Source organism: Vulpes lagopus, chromosome 4 (genome assembly GCF_018345385.1).
Source record: "Vulpes lagopus strain Blue_001 chromosome 4, ASM1834538v1, whole genome shotgun sequence".
Lineage (NCBI taxonomy): Eukaryota > Metazoa > Chordata > Mammalia > Carnivora > Canidae > Vulpes > Vulpes lagopus.
In genome coordinates, this window is record NC_054827.1 from 75,078,995 (window position 1) to 75,098,961 (window position 19,967).

Sequence of the window (19,967 nt, forward strand, 5' to 3'; positions counted from 1 at the left end):
CACTTTAGAATTAAAAGGATAGGAGCGGTAGAGAAGTGAAGGCAAAGAAGCAAAGTAATATTCCATTCTAGAAAATAACACCTGTATCACTCAAGATGAGAAAGAACATTGAACTTTCACATATGGGAATAAAGTTATCTGCAGCTGGAAATCAGAGTTAAAGAGTTAAGGTAAAAGATGGATCCAGGTCCCCATCATAAAGGACTTTGGTGTGTTCTGCAAAGAATTTATCCTGAGGACTATGGGAGAATCAAAAGTTTTAAATAAGGAAATGACTTAACCAGATCTCCTTTGTAGAGAGTTGGTTCTCACTGAAAAGTAGAGATGGGTTCAGAAGGGGCAGGCAAGATAGGAGATAATAAAACCAACTTGCAAGTCACTGTCATAGTGCTTATAGCCAGAGATAATGGTGTTCTAAATTAAGTTAGTGGCAGAGGGGATTAATTCAAAAGATATTTAGTAGATAAAATAGGACTTGGTGGTTTATCAGACAAAAGACAAAATAAAATCATGATGCTCAAATGTCTCATTTGGCCACTGGATAAATGGTTCTGTCATTCACTGAGATAGAGAACACCAGAGACAAAGCCTTTTGTGGGAAGAAACACCCAAGATGCCTAGCAAAACTTTCAGATATAAAAAAAATATGAAGCTCACAGACAGATGGAAGCCAGAGTTATAGATCTGGGGCATCATCAGCATACAAATGGCAACCGAATCTGGGGAAATAAATTAGCTCAACCAGGCCAAGTGTGAATAAGTAATTATATATTATTTGTTTGATAGTCTCCATGATTAGACTTTAAGCTCAGTGAAGGCAATAACATTATTTTTGCTCACTAGAACCAAACTTAGTACTTTGCCTATAATAGACAACCACTCAAAATTTTTTTAATTAAAAAATACTACCTGTGAAACCCCATGGCCAATTACAAAAGAATATACAGATGTATGGGATTAACATTGATTATAATCAAAATCAAATACACACTTGCCCCAATAACCTATCAAGAACTACATTTTGTACCTCCTTTCTGAAATGCATGCATCAGAATTGGGTTTGACTAGTTATTTTTTACATGAGATTAATATCTATACAGCATACTGAGTAGCAGGCTGGAGAAAAATGTCTTCTTTGTTCAAGAACCTTAGAGTGCCTCAATTTCCTTATCTATAAAATGAGGATCAAAGAGATCATGTTAGAATGAAATGACATAATATACACAGCAACCTAGACCACAGAAGTACTCTAACATTATTAATAGTATTTAAAACATTATCAAGGGAGCAGCTAGGTGGTTCAGTCAGTTAAGCATCTGACTCTTGATATCAGCTTGGGTCTTCATCTCAGGGTTGTGAGTTCTAAGCCCCGTGTCAGAGCCTACTTAAAAAACAAACCCCACAAAAAACAAAACCAAAAAAAATGTTATCCAGGTGGCACTTCTCCATGGAATTTGCACATGTCTAAGATAGCTTTTGTTCTGAACTCTCTCTTCAAGGAGGTTTGCACTTCAGGGATGTTGGCATAGAAAAAAGCCTTGGAAGAAAGAGGCAGTGACTCCTTCAGGGCAGAGAACAGATTTGTTTCTTCACTACGATAAGACAATGGCTCCCTCAGGGGCAAAAGGTTGGCAGGTTCTCAAGCAGCCCTCTTACAGGAGTAGGTTTCCTAAGTTTGAGGTTCCTCAGCTGAGACACAAATCCGCTATGTATGCAGCAATTACCTGGGCCAACCCACATTGTCCTGTGGGACTTGAGGAGCACTAGTAGCCATTGGAAACCTGAAGCTCATGTTGCCCCCAGTTCCCTGAGTCATTAAGGTCTTTGCCTCTTTCCTAAGGGCCTTTGTCTTTGTCAGCATTTATGAAACTGTGGCAGCCTATTTTGTTAGTTTGCACAGACGGTAAAATCTCAGACCCTTCACATTTCTTGAGAAATCAGTCTCTTCAGCATAGACATATATAAAAAATATATATTTTATTTATTTATGAGAGACATGGTGTACCTTAATAGAGGAAGCTGGAATTGCAGTACAGGAGGGTAAAGTAGTAATGCCTTGAGCAGGCAAGACTTCATCCTACCACAAGGACCACTAACTTGTGAAAGGAGTGCTCCTTGAAGACACGTGACCATACTCCAGAAGACAAAGAGATTGACCTGGGAGCTCAGGAGCCTTATGTCTCCAAAGACCCAAAGACAACACATGCTAGTAAAAGAGGGTGAAAGAGGAAGAAAAGACTAGGAGTTAGGTAAATAGGAAGGCTTGTGAGACGAGGGGGGGAAAGTTCCATGCATCTGAATCGCTGGCACCAAGCAGAGGCACTTTAGTGTAAGAACACTAAACCACAGGTGAAACCTACATGACATTAAATAAACCTGAAACTACACCAATAGTATTTCTCAACTATGTCTCCTCTGCAGATTCAGTTGCAGTCCTGGGGCATCCATCTCTGGGCTAAAGAACAAAACAGTGAGAGGGAAAAAGATCCCCTGAGAAGGGCAGAGAGAATGGAAGTGAGGAACTCAGAATTTGATCTTTATTGACAGTTTGTTTCCTTCTCTTATTCCTGGGTGGTAGCAGACAAGATAGGGCAGTAATAAAAAAATAGCTTAGTTTTGTAGATGTGGCCAAAATCTAAAACACTATCTTATTTAAAATAAAGTGTCAGGCATTCTTTTACTTGTACTCCTTGTAGTTGTTTATTGTTCTGTTAGCTAAAGCCTCTTGGCATTCTATTGCAGGCAAAGCTGTTAACAGGGAAACTCAAATCCATACCCTAGACCTAATTTTTTTAATACAGTTTCCTCTTTGATCTACAGTATCTCTGAATTTAATTATGAGGTCTAACTGGATGCCCTGCCATTGTATCTTTTGCTCTCCTTGCTCTTTCTGTAGTTTGTGTAAAAAAAAAAAAAAAAAGTTTTCAGTTTCTTTTAACGCAAGCTCATTTTTACTTAGTTCATTGAAAGGTGTCACCTTCTACTTCATGTTGCTCCTTGGGTCCTTTTATTCTTTGTCTCATGAACTGACACAATTACCATCTCTACATTCTGCAAATAGAGCTCGCAGAGCGGGTTTCCTAGGAATATAATTTTCAAAAGTGCTAGACCTAAGAATGACTCTAAAGCCATTTGATGAGTTCTCTGTTACATCTCCTCATTTGCTTCCTTCCCAAAGAGATTTTTGATTTCTGCCTGGAACATGCTTATCAGCTTAAAGGTATGCAGCATCATTATGTTATGAAGATTTTCTTCTGCAGCAGCAAGTATACTAACCTTGAATGAAGCAGTTGCTAATCATGTTGCACTAAGCAAATAAAAGTCAGAACCAACCTAATCTTGCTTGCCTAATATCAGTTTCTGCAGACTTCAAGTGTAATGTTCTAATCACTGGCGCAAAACAGCCAATTAATTTGCTTTCCCTACGTGTTTTTACTAGCCAAGATGCATAGGGGAGCAGTGCATTCGGTCATAATCATGCTCCACAAAGATGGGAAATGTTCCCTTTGAGCTTCCAATCATTAGGCCAGCTGAAGTGAAGACAAGCCCATTGACAAGTGAGAATGGCAATAATTTATTTTCTATTGATGGGTTGTGACAAATCATGTCGAAGCGGTGGCTGCATACTGTGGGGCTCAGCTAAGGAAGACTGTGATGGGCAAAGATGAAACCCTTCACAGCTCATTTAGTCCAAATGTAGCCACCTGGGTGGTGAATCGGTTCAACATACCAGCCCAGGCATTCCAGCACAAAATTAGATCGCTAACAGGCAGGCCATATAGGGGTTCCTACAAGGCATTAATCAACAGGGTTGAGCTGTCAAAATGCAGAGTCTGAAATTAAGAAACACCAAAAGGATGAAAATGTGGCAATGCTGTCAAAAAATCAAGAATGTGATTCCTCCTGCAGGATTCTAGCCACCATTAAAAAAAGCTTAGAAGGAAAATGAATTATAAAGGGGTAAGGAGAGGCATCACTCCTGTGGAAAATTTTCCTATGATTTTTACACATGTTAATTAGTAAAAGCAGCATGAAGATTTATGTAAGCATAAACACACCCCTTTTCAACTTAACACTGACAGGTCAGATTACATATAAGTCCTCCTTACCGCCCCACAGCATAGTTCATCCCTTATTTAAATTTCTTTTCTACCCAAACCTACTGATGTGCAGAGCATTTGATGTTTCACGCTGCTTCTGAGTACAGGCACTTCAAACTCTGCAGAATCTTGGGCTTTGCACAGCTTATTTTCTGAACACTCTTTTTGGTAGGAGAGGTAGGAGAGGAATTTCTTGCATCTGGAGGTGTAGGCTGTTCACGTGTGTGTGTGTGTGTGTGTGTGTGTGTGTGTGTGTGTGAGAGAGAGAGAGAGAGAGAAAGAGATTACATTTTATCAATATTCTTTTAAGAGCTCATTATCTGTTTTCATATTAGAAAAAAATGTTTAGTGCTATAAACAAATCCAAACTAGAATTTCTGTAACCAAATTTTCACTGCTCAAAAAATGTGCAAAGTGTCTATTACCTAAAAATATATTCTAACTCCAGAAGAACTGCTTTCCAAATCCCACACAAGTGTTTCTCAAAGTGTGGTCCATGGACCACACACCAAAGTGATCTAGAGTGCTCAGTGAAAATGCACATGCACAGACAACTTTCTGGGATGAGCCTGAGAAATGGATTTTTAACTGGATTCCCCAGGATGATTTTGAATGTACAGGGAAACTGGAAAACTACTTTTTCTTATGTGAATAACCCCCAGTTCATTTTCAGGTGTAAACACTTTCTTTTTTCTATGTCTTACATATCTCCCCATGGATGAACTATGTTCAATTTGTTCATAGACACTCTGGTGCTTTCATGTCCCCATGACTTTGATCATGCTGTGCTCTTCACAGGCCCCAGTCCTCTCTTTCTTCCCTTCTGAAATCCAAGTCAAATGCTTCCTCCTACATGAAGCCTTCTCCACTACCTTCCAGCTAGATGGGAATCTTCTGCCGTCCTAGCCTTTTGTTGGCATCTTTCACAGCATCACCACCTTCTGCCTCCTACTGCAGTAACCTGGACATATGCTTGATCTCCGTAGTTACTAGCTCGTCCCCTCCTTGAGGTCTGTTATTCCTCTGTTATATCTGTTTATTCCTCATACCACCTCACTCATTGCCTTGTGCTGTATGTACAGTAAGTGTCTGTTGAATTGAGTTGCTGAATAATACATGTTAGTTAATTCAGACCCAAGCTTTGTACTTTTAAGTCATTCACAAAGTTAAGGGTTCTCTCTTACTGTGTGCTCAGAATTCTCATTAGAATCTTGGAGTGGGTCTCCCTGTAAGCAAAAGTACATGAGGCCTGTTTTTTGTTTATTTGTTTGTTTTGCTTAATTGAAGTTTGCCTGTATAATGTTAATCTGCTTTAGATTTTCTAAATTAGCTTTAATGATATTTTCCCTGAAAGAATAATTAATATTTTAAGTCTTCAGCTGAAAGAGATCTTTAAAGTATATTAATTACGCTGGAAAATAAACTACATTACAGTACTACAAACCCGTACAGCTACTACAAACCATTTGTTTTGTAAATATTTCAGATATTCTTAGTTTAAAAAAATAACATGAATTATATTGCCTTAAATAATTTGATAACTTTGTATGACAATTAGCTGTCAGTGGCTATAATTGTTTAAGTATGTCTGACTTAAGACTATAATATAGCCCAAAACATGGGAGCCATGGTTTGGATTTTCATGACTTCAAGTTCAGCCTGATTGTGAAGCAAAGAAGTGTTTTACTTGGAACCTCCCTATATCCTGGAGATATATGAAAGATTAGAAACAGAAATGGATGAATGCTATCAGTTTTATCATTCTCGAAAGCAGTATCTTTCTTCAACCTGTTGTAATTGTTTACTATTGAGGTACAAGTGACATATATGTAACCTTGTTAGTTTAAGGTGCACATGATTATTCAATATTTGTATATATTGCCAAATGATCATCATACACAGTAAATCTAGTTAATATCTGCCACCATATATGGTTATAAATGTTTTTCATGTGATGGAAGAATTTTAAATCTATTCTCTTATCTTATCAACTCTCAAATATGTATTACATTATTATTTACTCACCATGCTGTATATTACATGGTAATTGTTTTTTTTTATTTTTTTATTTTTTTATTTATTTATGATAGTCACAGAGAGAGAGAGAGGCAGAGACACAGGCGGAGGGAGAAGCAGGCTCCATGCACCGGGAGCCTGATATGGGATTTGATCCTGGGTCTCCAGGATCGCGCCCTGGGCCAAAGGCAGGCGCCAAACCGCTGCGCCACCCAGGGATCCCACATGGTAATTGTTTTTAAAATCCCATTTAACCTGTGATGTTCCTATGTGTTTAGGTACCACAGAAACACAGGGAAAGGATACTTGAGAATATTATACTTAACAAAGTAAACTAGTTCAAGCCAAACTTGTTCTAGTCAGAAGAATAGTCCTTTATCTGCTTTATTTATTTATTTTTGAACACTTTATTTAGTGTTCAATTACAACACTAGATGAGGAGTAGAAGCTGAGAAGATGCCTCCTAGTTTCCTTCAGTGCCAAAGATAATTAGGGCAGACTAGAGTCAGGGCAGATTGGCTTAGAAAAGTTCTAAGGAAAAAAAAAAAGAAAGAAAAGAAAGAAAAGTTCTAAAGTCTGGGAAAAGGGGCTCAACGGTTTAGCGCCACCTTCAGCCCAGGGCCTGATCCTGGAGACCCGGGATCAAGTCCCACATCCGGCTCCCTGCACGGAGCCTGCTTCTCCCTCTGTCTGTGTCTCTACTTCTCTCTCTCTGTGTCTCTCATGAATAAATAAATAAAATCTTTAAAAAAAAATAAAGTCTGGGAAAGTATGCTTTTAAAAAGATGGTGATACACAAGCTAACTCTTTCTGACACCTTGGATTGTTTTAGAACTGATGTAAAAAGTGCTTTCAGGAACCACACATTTCATAAAGTTTGTATCGTAGTTTAGTAGTCATCTCAGTGGGTTTTGTTCAACTCAGTTGATAATTATAATAGAACAGAAAATGATATTGCATTTTTATTTATATTAGAGTTCTTGGCCACAGGGCACCTAGGGAGCCCCTAGATATAACTAAAACATAATTAGGAGGAAAGAACATTGCTGACTCAATATCTGAATTGGAGAGTAAAAGAAACACAATAATCCCTGATATAAATACATAAAATCATGTCAAAATAAATAACTAAAAAGGATACTACCTTTAAAATATGCCCTCCACTTCTCTAACCAAAAAAGAACAGTAATGTGGTATTTAATAAAATAGAGCCACTTTGATCCTCTGCTTATCTCCATTCTAGAGGTGTCTTAATCCCCTAAAACTGTTTTCACAAACATCACATGTCACTTGCAGACAGAAATGGAGTGAAAGGTTAGCCCACAAATGGTTGATGAACAGTGATTAGACTTTATAGAGGAGGCTAAGGAGTGTGATAGCTAAGTACTGAGAAAAGGAGAGAGATGAGAATCAGCTATCCCATGGTATGAGTTTTTGGGAAACCTTGGATGTGTGAGAACTGAGGCATTGGGTGAGAGGTTTTTTAACACTGACTTCAAAACATTCATGATACAAGTATTAGAAGAACTCTTGATGAAGAGAATAAGAGTACATATATTTTAGAGAGGCTTGAACAAGCCACAGAGCACAAATAAACCAAAAAATAGCCCATCCTTAATAAAGGACCTACCTTATCAGCATTAAAAACCCAACTATGACCTATGCATAAAACTTGGGTATAAAAGAGAAGATGAAAGACAAGTTAAGAATATACATCTGAAGAGGCATGGCACAGGGAAACATAGAAAGTGTTTAAAAAAAGTATTCCCCAGAGTCTCAAAGACAACATGGCCTCTTGAAAACAATCAAAGGACAATAAAAAAAGTGATACAGTGAAATAAAAGAAGATGAAAACTGAGCTGGAAAACTCAGAGGAAAAATGATAGAAAAACTAGAGGTCATTATAGATATGAAAGCCCCATGAAAGGCAATAAAAATTAGAATATACAGTTTGCCTTTGAACAACATGGGTTTGAAATGTTAAGTCTGCTTTTTTTTAACAGTATGATAAATGTATTTTCCTTATGATTTTCTTCATGTTTTATTTTATCTAGCTTAACTTATTGTAATAATATAAATATGTAATACATATAATGTACAAAATATGCCTTGATTGACCATTGATGTCACTCATAAGGCTTCCACCAGTGATCGGCTATCAGTAAAGTTTTTGAGGAGTCAGGTTATATATGAATTTTCATCTGTGCATAGGGTTTGTTTCCCTAACCTCTATGTTGTTCAAGGGTCAACTGTTTACTCTGAAAACAAAGTCATGGGGATCAGAATTGAGAAATTAAATTGTAGAAGATAAATCTCAGGAATCAAATTAGGAAAAAATATGTAAAAATTATTATAAAGAAAATAACATATAGTAGACAAAGGAGTTTCAACAATCAAAAAATTTCTAAAGAAAACAGAATAGAAAAAATGATCTAAATATATATAAATCTTTTCCAAAAGAAAGATTTAATCTGTATAATCCAAGAGCCCTGTAAATGTGAGAAAACTTAATATAATCAACACCAAAACATATGCAAATACAATTTCTGGTATTTAAAGATAAAATTATCTGGGCATCCTAGCTTATAAAAGGGGTAAAACCAGGTGTGTCTTAAACTCCTTCAAAGCAGCACTTAATGACACTAAAAAGTGGGGCTGTGTTTATCAGTTCACGGGGCAAAAAATATGATCTAAGAATTTCATTCATGAGCAAGTTATCTTTCAAAAACAAAGACCACATTCCTAAGCAGGTAAGAATTTAGGGATTATGGCCCCCATGATAATTATTATTAGAAAAAAATGAATCCAAATAAAATATTTGGTAAAAAATATGTAACATTAAACTATTATGGAAATTTTGTTATATGGTTGAATATTCTAAATCTTGAAAGTGAAAAAATATGTATAAATGTGCACACATAGATGTATGAACTATTGAAGGGTAGAGACAAAAGGAAGTGGTAGGCAGGACCATTGATGTGTTGGCATGTCTTTTACCATCAGCTTTCAAGAAATGCTTGAAAGTACCAACTTTAGCCACTTAGAGTTCTTTCATAGTATTTTTTTCCCCACAAATTTAAAGGAATTCTAACAACTCAGTGAAGAAATGTTTCTCAAAGTCCAGTTTTTCTCTTTTACTTCATTTTTTCATTATTTGTTATTAAGGCCAGCATTTATAGAATATCCCGTTTTAAAAAATTTTCCATGCCTGCAAGTGCCATGCTAACTAACATTCTTTATAACAGAACGAGGATTTGCAAACAACAGACTGTGATATTTTTACGTGGCTCTCTTATTCCCTGTTCACACATAATCCAGGGCTCTCATAGCCAAGGAAACTGGTAATTTTTTATTTAGGAATTATTCAAGGTGTAAGGCAACATCTTTGGAAGATACTTTATGCGGGCTTGAAAGAGAAAAATGTAGATCCAAACTATTATTTTTGAGAATCTACTTTAGTAGATTTTGAGAATCTATTTTAGTGTTTATCTCAAGACACTATTTTGGTTGAAAGGGAATCCTTGACTGAACTGGCAATTTTCAAAGAAGTACAAATTGATCAGATTTTCATAACCCACATTGCCCCAATAATGAAAGTGAATGATCTGACTCACATACTGTGTTGTATTTTGTAATATAATTTGTTGCTACTCTAAAGATCCTTTTAGGATGAATTAGTTGTTTACAGATTTAGATAGCTATCCCAATATTTTGTCCTCAGCTACTTTGATTTTGTTTTTCTAAATATATGGTCATGTTTGTGGGATTCTGATTGCATAATATAATGCATTAACTACTTTTTATTGTCATTTTCGTGATAGAAGTTAAAATTTGGAAGATTAAAATAACATTTCATGACTATAAAAGATCCCAGCTTGACATATTTCTTTCTAAAGCTTATCTAAAAAGATAAGATGATGGGAGCCATTGGCAGTTATCTAGGTTTATTGGCAAAATAACTATGGGAAAGAGATGAGGAGTTAATATGATAGGTCACTTAAATACTTGGGCAAATCAGATACTCAAATATCTGCTAAATGGGCAGGCTTCCATTTGATTATGAGTACATGCTTTGTGAGTTCATTTACTTCCTTTTTTTTTTACAGTAAATTTAAACATCTGATCACCCTCTAGATGTCTTTACCCAATACATGTCTTCAGGTTTTTGTTTTAAGAGATTTTATTTATTTATTCATGAGAGACACAGGGATCAGGAGAAGCAGGCTCCATGTGGGGAGCCCAATGTGGGACTCGATCTCAGATCTTGGGATCACGCCCTGAGCCAAAGGCAGACACTCAACTGCTGAGCCACCCAGGCATCTCTGTGTCTTCAGTTTAACTGCAAAATTTGAAGTGCTTTCTTAAAACCATGAATTTTTATTTATTAAAATTAACCATGATATCACATGATTAATCACAAAGATCTTTCATAGTGAGGGCTATTAACATTTTTTAAGTGGATAATAACAAATTACTCACTGTAGTTGCTTTTGTAACTTTTAGTTCTGTATATTATTTTGTCCTCCAAGGTAAAATGACAGAGTGAGCATATTGCATAAAAACCAAGATCATCACTCTTTCACTGCCTATCACTCTGTTTATGCTTAACCAAGCATTTATTTATTAGTTCTTAATGGTAAGGGCTACAAGGTTACTACTCGTGAGAGAAAAATCTGTAAGACAAGCTTTCTAATTAATCACTGGGAGGGTTCAGGAAGGTCTAACTATTTCTGTAAACTGAAGCATTTATGCACTCTATTGCAAGTGTTGATCAGGAAAATGGCAGGTAATGCTTTATTTCTCTAAGTTACTGTACTTCTATCAGAAATAATGAACCCTTTACATGTCTCTCTGTGTGTACACATGGATACCATTATTAAAACTAGGGCCTTTGTTCAGCTGATGATGGATGGGGACACTTGTAAGAAAACAGCAGTGGTACCAGTATCTTAGGAATGATACTAAAATGCCACCCATGATTCTCTGAATTTAAGACTACCATCTTGGACAAAAGGCTCTAAGATGGAGCAATGAAGAGCAACAATCGCTCAGTCCGTAGGGCATGCAACTATTGATCATGTGGTTACGAATTACGCATTGGGTGTAAAGTTTTTTTTGTTTGTTTGTTTGTTTTTTAGAGACACTATTTTGGGGCCCCTGAATGGCTCAGTCAGTAGAGCAGATGACTCAGCATAGAATTTAAATAAAAAGAGAAAAAAATAGAACAACAACCCGTTAGGCAGGAGTTAGCTAATGCAGGACCATTTGTGGCTGGTTAAGTCAGCTGGAGCTTTGTTCTGTATTAGTTAATTGTACTAAATTCACAAAAACTACAATGAAACTTGGAGTGGCACTTCATGTGCAATGACAATATAAACTATAGTGTCGAGGTTCTTTCCCAGATTGACCTGAGTTATTGGGTCTATTGCACCAACTTTTAGATAAAAAGGCACCAACTTTCTCCATACTTACTTATAAGTCTGTTGGGAACCCATACTCCTCTCCCCAGTCCTTGGAATCTGCTTTGGTGTGTCTCCAGACGCAGAAGCCTCTACAACCAGAAACAAAAAGCACTGATGTTGCAGATGTTAATAGCCTGTTCCTCTGTATTTCTAGTGAGGCCCCTGACATTGGCAGAAATAACCACCTAAGCCACACTATTGCATAGTTTACCCTTTAACCATAGTAATATTCATTTTTTAAGCCCAATGTATGCAAACAGTAGAGAGATGTGTCCTCCCCCTTCCTGTGTTCATTGTACTTCAAATGTAGCATAGCAGGCCAAGACATCTAATTTTCCACATACGCTACCTTGTGATGTTTCTCTTTTTCCTCTCCTCCATCTCTCATTTCTATAATCCTTACATTCATATTTTAGTTGCGAGAGATGGAACAAACAGTAGCCTTTCAGTGTTCAGCAGCTATGTAGATGCTACCTGACTTCTGATTATGCCAAGAAAAAGCCTGGGGGCACTGAGGCCCTACTGCATTTTATTAAAGAAGGCACCTTACCCAATGACTGCTGCTTCCTGTCCTTGTATTGACCAAGGACTCTATGGGTCACCCTCATAGGCTCAAGCACCTGTTCTCTTTATTTTTTAGGTTTTATAGATCATGCTTTGACACATTACTTTTATATAGATAGTGCTACAGTTTCATAAGAAGAGCAATGTCTAAAAATTCAAAGAAATTGATTGTTTAAGGTCCCGGGATATAGTGCTGGAAATATGTTATCTGAGGAGTGCTGGATATATGTTCTGTAAGTAGGGAATATAGCAGGGGAAAACAAATCAAGAAGAGGAGTTTCTATAAAAGGAAGCAGAATGACAAGGAATAGGGGCTTCAAGAAGAGAGCTATATATTGATGATTGGTCAAATTAAATTTGTCTGAGGTGCTATAAATAATCAGACTTTTAAACATTAATTTTATACATATTTGTATTATAATGACTATAGCATATGTGCTTTTATTCTCAAATATTTCAAATTGCATAAAATTTTAAAATTTTTAGTAATATATTTTTTGTTCTATGTTGATAATATGCTATCGATTCAAAATCTCTTATTAGAATCTATGGATTTTTAAATAGAAATCACTGATGCTACATTTATGTAGTTATTTGTCTCTTATGTTGTCTAGATCAAGACTGGAGGTGAGAGTTATACATAAGCTCCAGATCATAACCCATATTTCTTTCATAGGGAAAGGAAATCAAACTCAGGGCTTTAGAAAGTTAAAGAAATTGGACTCACACAACACAAATGGGAAAGATCTGATTTGTCCTCAGACAGAAACGGGTATGAATTTTACCTGTGCTGTTTTGCCTCATGACTTTGAGGAAGTCACTTTATCTCTCTTAATCTCAGCATTTTTATCTCTGATTTAAAAAATGAGACCCCACAAAGCTATAATGAAGATTTGGTAGAATGATGTTCAGACAGTACCCCAGTCCTGATGTACATACACTCAGCTAAGATTAGTTCAGGACCCAGGTGAATGCATGGCAAAAAAATACAAGATGGAATTAAATAGAGGTTGCATTTTGTGATATAGACATTAAATGTGAAGGAGTTGAGAGTCACTGAGAGCTGAAGTAATCAGAAGATTGTGTAGAAATTTAACAAGGCTATAAATATGGAGAGGATTAAAAGAGTGTCTTACTTTTAGTCTGTTTGGGGGTGTTAAAACCAAATACCATAGGTTGGGTGGCTAATAAACAACAAACATTCATTTCTCAAAGTTTTGCAGACTGAGAACTACAAGATCATGGCACCAGCAGATTTGGTGTCTGCTAAGAACCCACTCTCTGGTTCAGACAGCTGTCTTCTTACTGTTTCCTTACATAGTGGAAGGAACAAGGGAGTTCTCTGACATCTCTTTTATAAGGACACTAATACCATTCATGACCAGTCCATCTTTATGACTGTTCACCTCCCAAAGTTCACCTCCTACCACCAAATACGATCACATGAGGGATGAGGTTTCAATATATGAATTTTGGGAGATGCAAACATGCAGTCTATAGCAGGGAGTAAGAAGATGAAACCTTGCCAGGTGAAGGACATGAGTAGAAACAGAGATGTGAGTGAACAGAGTTCAAGATGTTTTTCGCATAGAGATAGGGGGTTGGCATTCTGAAGAGGCTAGAGAGTTGGTGATCGTCAGCCTCATAGTAATAGTTAAACCCAGTAAGTTCTCAATGAAAAAGAGGAGAGAGCACAGACTGAAAACTGAGTTTGTGGAGGATACTATATAGTTATAGGGTGGAAAGCAGAAGCAGCCCAATCAAAAATAAACCCACCAACAGGGGTGGTCAGAATATTAGGAGAAAAGCTAGGATAGTGATATGGAGGCCAATGAATGAACGGCCTTCAGCAAGAGTGGGTGGCTGGAAGCCTGGAACAGTCAAACAAAGGAGATAGTCTATGAGTAGCTGCTCCTCCCTTAGAAGAATGAAACCAGTATATCCAAAGTGAGGAGCCCTGGAAGGTGAACCACTCTTTGTAGAAGAACAGTGGCCATCTGTTCTCCTTTTGATTTTGCTTTTCCTTTTCTTTCTGCTCCTCCTTATCTCCTGCCTCCACATCCCCATCCCTAGACTCAACACCTTTTTTTGGGTAAAACACAAAAACTTCTTCTATTCACCCTTAGAACAAATGGGACAGACTAAGTCATTAAGAAGAGACTTTACAAAGTACTAAGAGTCAACAGAAGAAATAAACAGGAGGCAGTACATAGTATGGACTCTCTAGGACTAGCCCATCTTTCAAATCAAGCCTCTCCCATTTACTAGTTTCATAACTTTTGCAAGTTAATCTGTGCCTTGGTTTTCTAGTCTGAAAAAATGGGAATAATAATAGTATGTATTTCATAGTGTTGTGAGAACTAAGTAGATTTAATGTATGTAAAACTCTTAGATGAGTGCCTGGCACATTTAAAGTACAACGTAAGTATTTGCTATTACATAAATATGGAATATAAAGACTCAAAAGAGCAGCGTACATGTTTAAAAGTATAAATACTAGAGCCAGACTGCCTGGGCTCAAGTCCCTGCTCTGTCATTTACTGGTATGTAACCTTGGACAAATTACTTAACCTCTCTGAGCCTGTTTCTTTAGTTATAAAATGTAGATATAATATTGACTACTTCATAATTGTGAGGACTGAATGAGATAGTTCATGTAAAATGCTTAGTAAGTACTGAATAATTAACAGGCTAAGTTATTAGCTGTGTGGCTCACCAATGCAGCATTCTGATCGCTAGGGATCATGGGTACAGTCCCATTTTACACTTGATACAGACAGGCAGACAGGCTTCCTGTGGGTCCTGGCAGTCTACCATGGTAGCTAAAACTTCTTTTGTGTCTTTATCTCTTTACCAGAAGCAGGATAAGTCGACCACCCTTTCTTTCACCACCTAAGCCTACTCAGATTTCCTTTCTGTGGTGACTGTGTGCTAACCTCACTCTTCAGATAATCTCTCAAATCAATTGGGCCAGGGTGCTTTCTCTTAGAAGAGAAAAATTTTTTATTTTTTAAAAAAGACTGTATTTATTTATTTGAGAAAGGGTGCACAAGCAGAAGGGGGGCAGAGGGAGAGGGAGATGCAGACTCCCCACTGAGTGGGGAGCCCAATGTGGGCTTCATCCCAGGACTCTGAGGTCATGAGCTGAGCTGAAGTGAGACTCTTAACTTATTAAGCCACTCAGGCACCCCTAGAAAACATGTTTAATATAATCATCTGCACTTAGCAGAACAAAATGTAAGCACAATTATAAAATGAAGACAACATAGTCATAAGCAAAGGAGGAAGGAACTTTGTTACAGACATTTAAGGGTCATGGCTCTAAAAGGTCTTTTCTCTAAAGGCAGAAATATGCAGGAAAGCCAATTCCACATCTAAAAAGTCAGGAAACATTTTTATGGCAGACTTGGGGGTGTTTCAAGTCAGGGACAGTGTACCTGATGGGAAGGAAATCTTGCTGTAGCTGGATCCTGAACCTAGCTGCATCTGCCCAGAACTACCATTTCTTGCACCAATGTTTGTGGGGTAGATGGCCAGTAGCTCCAGCCTAATTTAACAACTGTGCCACTCACACAGATAAGGGTGGTTCAGAAAAAGTTCTTGTCAACTGGATAAAGAACTGCCTTTATACACCAAACATTTGGATGTTTCAGCTTGCAGATGCTGTGCAATCAGCAAGTGTCCATATGAAGATAACTTTAAATAGTCATTTTCTCAAAATAACAATCTATAAAACATAAATAGTAAATTTCTTTTTACCATAAAAGAAAATTAGATTATCAGAAACAGAGGCTATAAGTCATATGTTGTGCCTCTGAACTTTTTATGTATCATAATAACTAATCACTCGGCTATCCGGGCACTGGGGAAATTACAATAAATTATATTTTGTGGGGTATGCACCACATGAATGAAGCCAAGAATATTATAGAAGTGACCTTCACCTTGTGTGATGTCATAGAAAAAAATGATGCTGCCCTAATAACTTCATAGGGTTAATTAGTTTCAGAGAACACACAAGAGGCGGCGATGTCACAGAGCTTTTTTATTTTCTTTCCCGTGGGAAGTTGGGCTAATAAAAATGAAAAACATTTCAAGTAGCGAAGTAAGAAAGAAGAGTTGCCTAGTTAGAAGGAAATGCTTTAGTGCTGTCCCCTTAGAAGGCATAGTTCTCTTTCTCCATAAGCTGCAAATCTTATTGTTTTCTTGTGCATCTTTTACCACAGGCTTGGGAATCTCTGAAATGACCATTGTTTCCAAAACTTGCTCTGAGGATGGGCTTTTAAAATTTGCTAATGAACATGAATCCATTTAATCAGATAAGGACCTCTGCAGATAGGGAGACATTTATCTGTATAAAATATGCAGCTTTGTTTGGTCTTGTCACTTGGTTCCCCAGTGGGGGTGGAGGTAAAGTTTCCACCAGTCATGCTGATTTCAGATGAATAGGTTTGCTGGTGTCAAAGATGGGCTGCAGCACTCCACTGGCATCTGGGGTACAGAAGGCTAATTCTTCTGAATAGAGCCATTGATGATTACATTTTGGAGAAACTTAATCATAGAGTAATTAGGCTTTAATTCTTACAAAAACTTAGAATTAATTGGATCTTTTATATAACTTTTCTTGTTTGATTTAAAGTACCATGTAGGTTACAGAAACTTAAATATGGATTTAATTAGAATTGTTTTATGATTTTAATGAGTCTTAAAAGTCTTTTGATGAGCAGCCTGTATAATTATGGTATTTAAAATGATTGGGTAAATGCATACTTTTATAATTTACCTTTCAGGAAACTGTATTTTTTGGAGGCTATTTTTTGCATGATGAATTGTTTCATTTTACGTTCAGTTTTTGTGGGGATGGGTGCTTAGTCCTGCCCCTAATCACTGAAATGTTTTTTCTCTAGAATGAAATTAAACTTTCATAAAATCAAAAGTATCAGAGATACTACAGTTAATACTACAGTTAAATTTAATCACAGATTTATTTTTGTTTTTATCATAAAGAAGACTGAATCACTAGTAAAACTTTTGGCTGGAGATTAAATTTTCCTACATAATCAGGTACAAACAAGTTACCTGAAGATCAGCTCTTTTTCTATAGATAAAAGGTAATTTTGAAATTACCCTGAAATTTAAAGAAAAAAATGAAATGCAGCATTGAGTTGTCAATTTGTTAATGCACTGTCAAAACAACTAAAAATGACTATTTCCAATAAACCTGAAAAAAAATTAAATTAGAAAAGGAAAACATTGCTTTCTCCTCTTTGAGTAGGTCCCATTCCAACCTATACTCAAATCATATAGCTAGCATTTAGTATTTTTTTCCTGATGATCAAAAAAAAAAAGTGTAAGAAATAAGTGATATTAGGACACATGTTTTCACTTTCCATTTTTAATGACATTATTATGTTATGTCCTTATGTTCTATCCTTTACTTTCCAGGGCCGGGCAAATTACTTACATGTGCTTAAAAATCCATCAGTGCAGTTCACCATATCACAGTATAGGAGAGAAACCATAGAGTCATTGCAATAGATGCAGAAAGGCTCTTGACAAAATCTTTTCATGATAAAAATTCTCAACAAACTTGGAATAAAAGCAAACTTTTTCAACTTAATTAATGGCCCCTGTGAAAAACCTACAGCTAACATCACACTCAAACATCAGGAACAAAGCAGATATCTTTTAGTTAATGTTTTCTTAAGGTCCTTGCCAGTATAATAAGACAAATAAAGGAAATAAAAGGCATGCAAGTAGGAAAGGGAGAAATAAACTATCCTTATTTGTAGATGACATAATGATATAGGTATTAAATCATAAGGAATCCACAAAATAGCTACTAAATCTAATAAGTTTAGGAAGATTGCAGGACACAAGGTCAAAATGAAAACGAGCATTTCTATATATGAGTAATAAACAAGTAGCCATGAAAACATTTTGAATTCTCCACTTAAAATAGTATAAAAGATATTCAAGAATACATTTTTTAAAAGATGTGCAAGACTGGAACACTAAATTCTCTAAATTCTCTGATCTCTAATATGCAATCCCAATCAAAATCCAAAAAACATTCTTTGAAGAAACTGACAGGATTTAAAATTTATATTAAAAAGTAAAGAGCTCAGAATACCCAAAAGAATTTTGAAAAAGGACAGAGTTGAAGGCATTTTATCATCTGGTTTGAATACTTAGTATAAAGCTACAGATCAAGACCATGTAAAACTCGCAGAAGAATAGGCATAGGCATAGGCATATATAGAAATGGATAATAACAGAGAGTCCAGAAATTAATCCATACCTACACGATCCATTCATTTTTGAGAAAGATACCAAGGTAATTCAATGGAGAAAAAAATAATCTTTTCAACAAATGGTGCTAGAACAACTGGGTATTGTATGGGATAAAATATTAGTCTTGGGATCCCTGGGTGGCTCAGTGGTTTGGCACCTGCCTTCGGCCCAGGGCATGATTCTGGAGTCCTGGGATGAGTCCCACGTCGAGCTCCCTGCATGGAGCCTGCTTCTCCCTCTGCCTGTGTCTCTGCCTCTCTCTTTGTGTGTGTCTCTCATGAATAAATAAATAAAATCTTTAAAAAAATAAATAAAAATGAAATACTAGCCTAATCCTTACCTCCCATAAAGATTAATTCAAAAGGAATCTTAGGCTTAAATATGAGAATGCAAACTACTAAAGAAAAGGAAAAGCATAGAAAATTTTTGTGACATCAGGTTAGGCAAACTTTCTTAAACAACATATAAGAAGCACAAACTATAAATGAAGAAATAAACCTAAAACTGACTCCAATTAATATTAAAAACTTTTGTTCTTCCTAAAGACAGTTAACAAAACAAAAAGCACACCAAGGTTAGAAAGAAATTTTCACAGAACATTTCTGACAAGAAACCTGAATCCAGAATATACAAAGAGTTCTTACAACTCAATAAGAATCAAACAACTACATTTTTAAAATGGGAGAAAGAATTAAACACTTTGCAAAAGATGACACGCAAATGGCAAATAAGCACAGATAGAGATATTCAACATCATTGGTTATCAGGGGAATGTAAATTACCACCACAGTGAGATACTAATACATACCTACTAGAATGGCTAAAATTAAAAGGACTGACAATAGTAAGTGCCGATATGGATGTGGAGCTTCCATACATTGCTGGTAAGAGTGAAAAATGATACAGCCATTTTGGAAAAAGACTGAACATACTTCATAAAGTTAAACATATATATTTACCATAGAACCCAGCTATTCCAATTCTAGGCATTTTGCCCAAGTGAAGTAAAAACAAATGTCCATACAAAGATGTTACTGCAAATGTTCATAGCAGCATTATTCATAACAGCCAGAAGAGAAGAAACTCTAAAATCTATCGAGTGTTGGATGGATAATTAAACTGTGGTGTATCCCCTACTATGAAAATACTACCCAGCAATAAAAAGGAACAAAATATTAATAACTCAAAAACATGAACAGATCTCAAAAATGTAGAAGAAGATTTTAAAAACAAAAGACTAGGTACTATATGATTCCAGTAATACGAAATTCTAGAAAAAACAAAACTATGACATGAAGTAGATCAAGTGACAGCCTACAGCCAGAATTGGGAAATATTATTGAGTACAAGGAAGCATGAGAAAACATTTTTAGCACGAAGAAACTTCTGTATCTCGATTATGGAGGTTCAGTCAATTTAACTGTTTGAAATTACCAAAATTCATTAAACTATTCACTTCAAATTCATGAATTTTACTGCTTGTAAATGATACTTTAATAAAAGACATTCCTGATTTTTTTGGGGGGTGTGT

At 36.3% G+C, this 19,967-nt stretch overlaps 1 protein-coding gene and 1 long non-coding RNA gene across 3 annotated transcripts in view; one reads left to right on the plus strand and one right to left on the minus strand.

The window, feature by feature from the left end:
• KIAA0825 (KIAA0825 ortholog) overlaps positions 1 to 19,967 on the plus strand; it is a 388,202-nt gene that overhangs the window by 337,251 nt on the left and 30,984 nt on the right. The gene's annotated exons all lie outside the window — the stretch shown is intronic.
• Positions 1 to 19,967, minus strand: part of LOC121489516 — an 87,276-nt gene that overhangs the window by 6,616 nt on the left and 60,693 nt on the right. Inside the window, exon 2 of the long non-coding RNA XR_005987351.1 lies at positions 11,589 to 11,667. This is a non-coding gene — a long non-coding RNA (uncharacterized LOC121489516). The remainder of the gene's footprint in view (positions 1 to 11,588; positions 11,668 to 19,967) is intronic.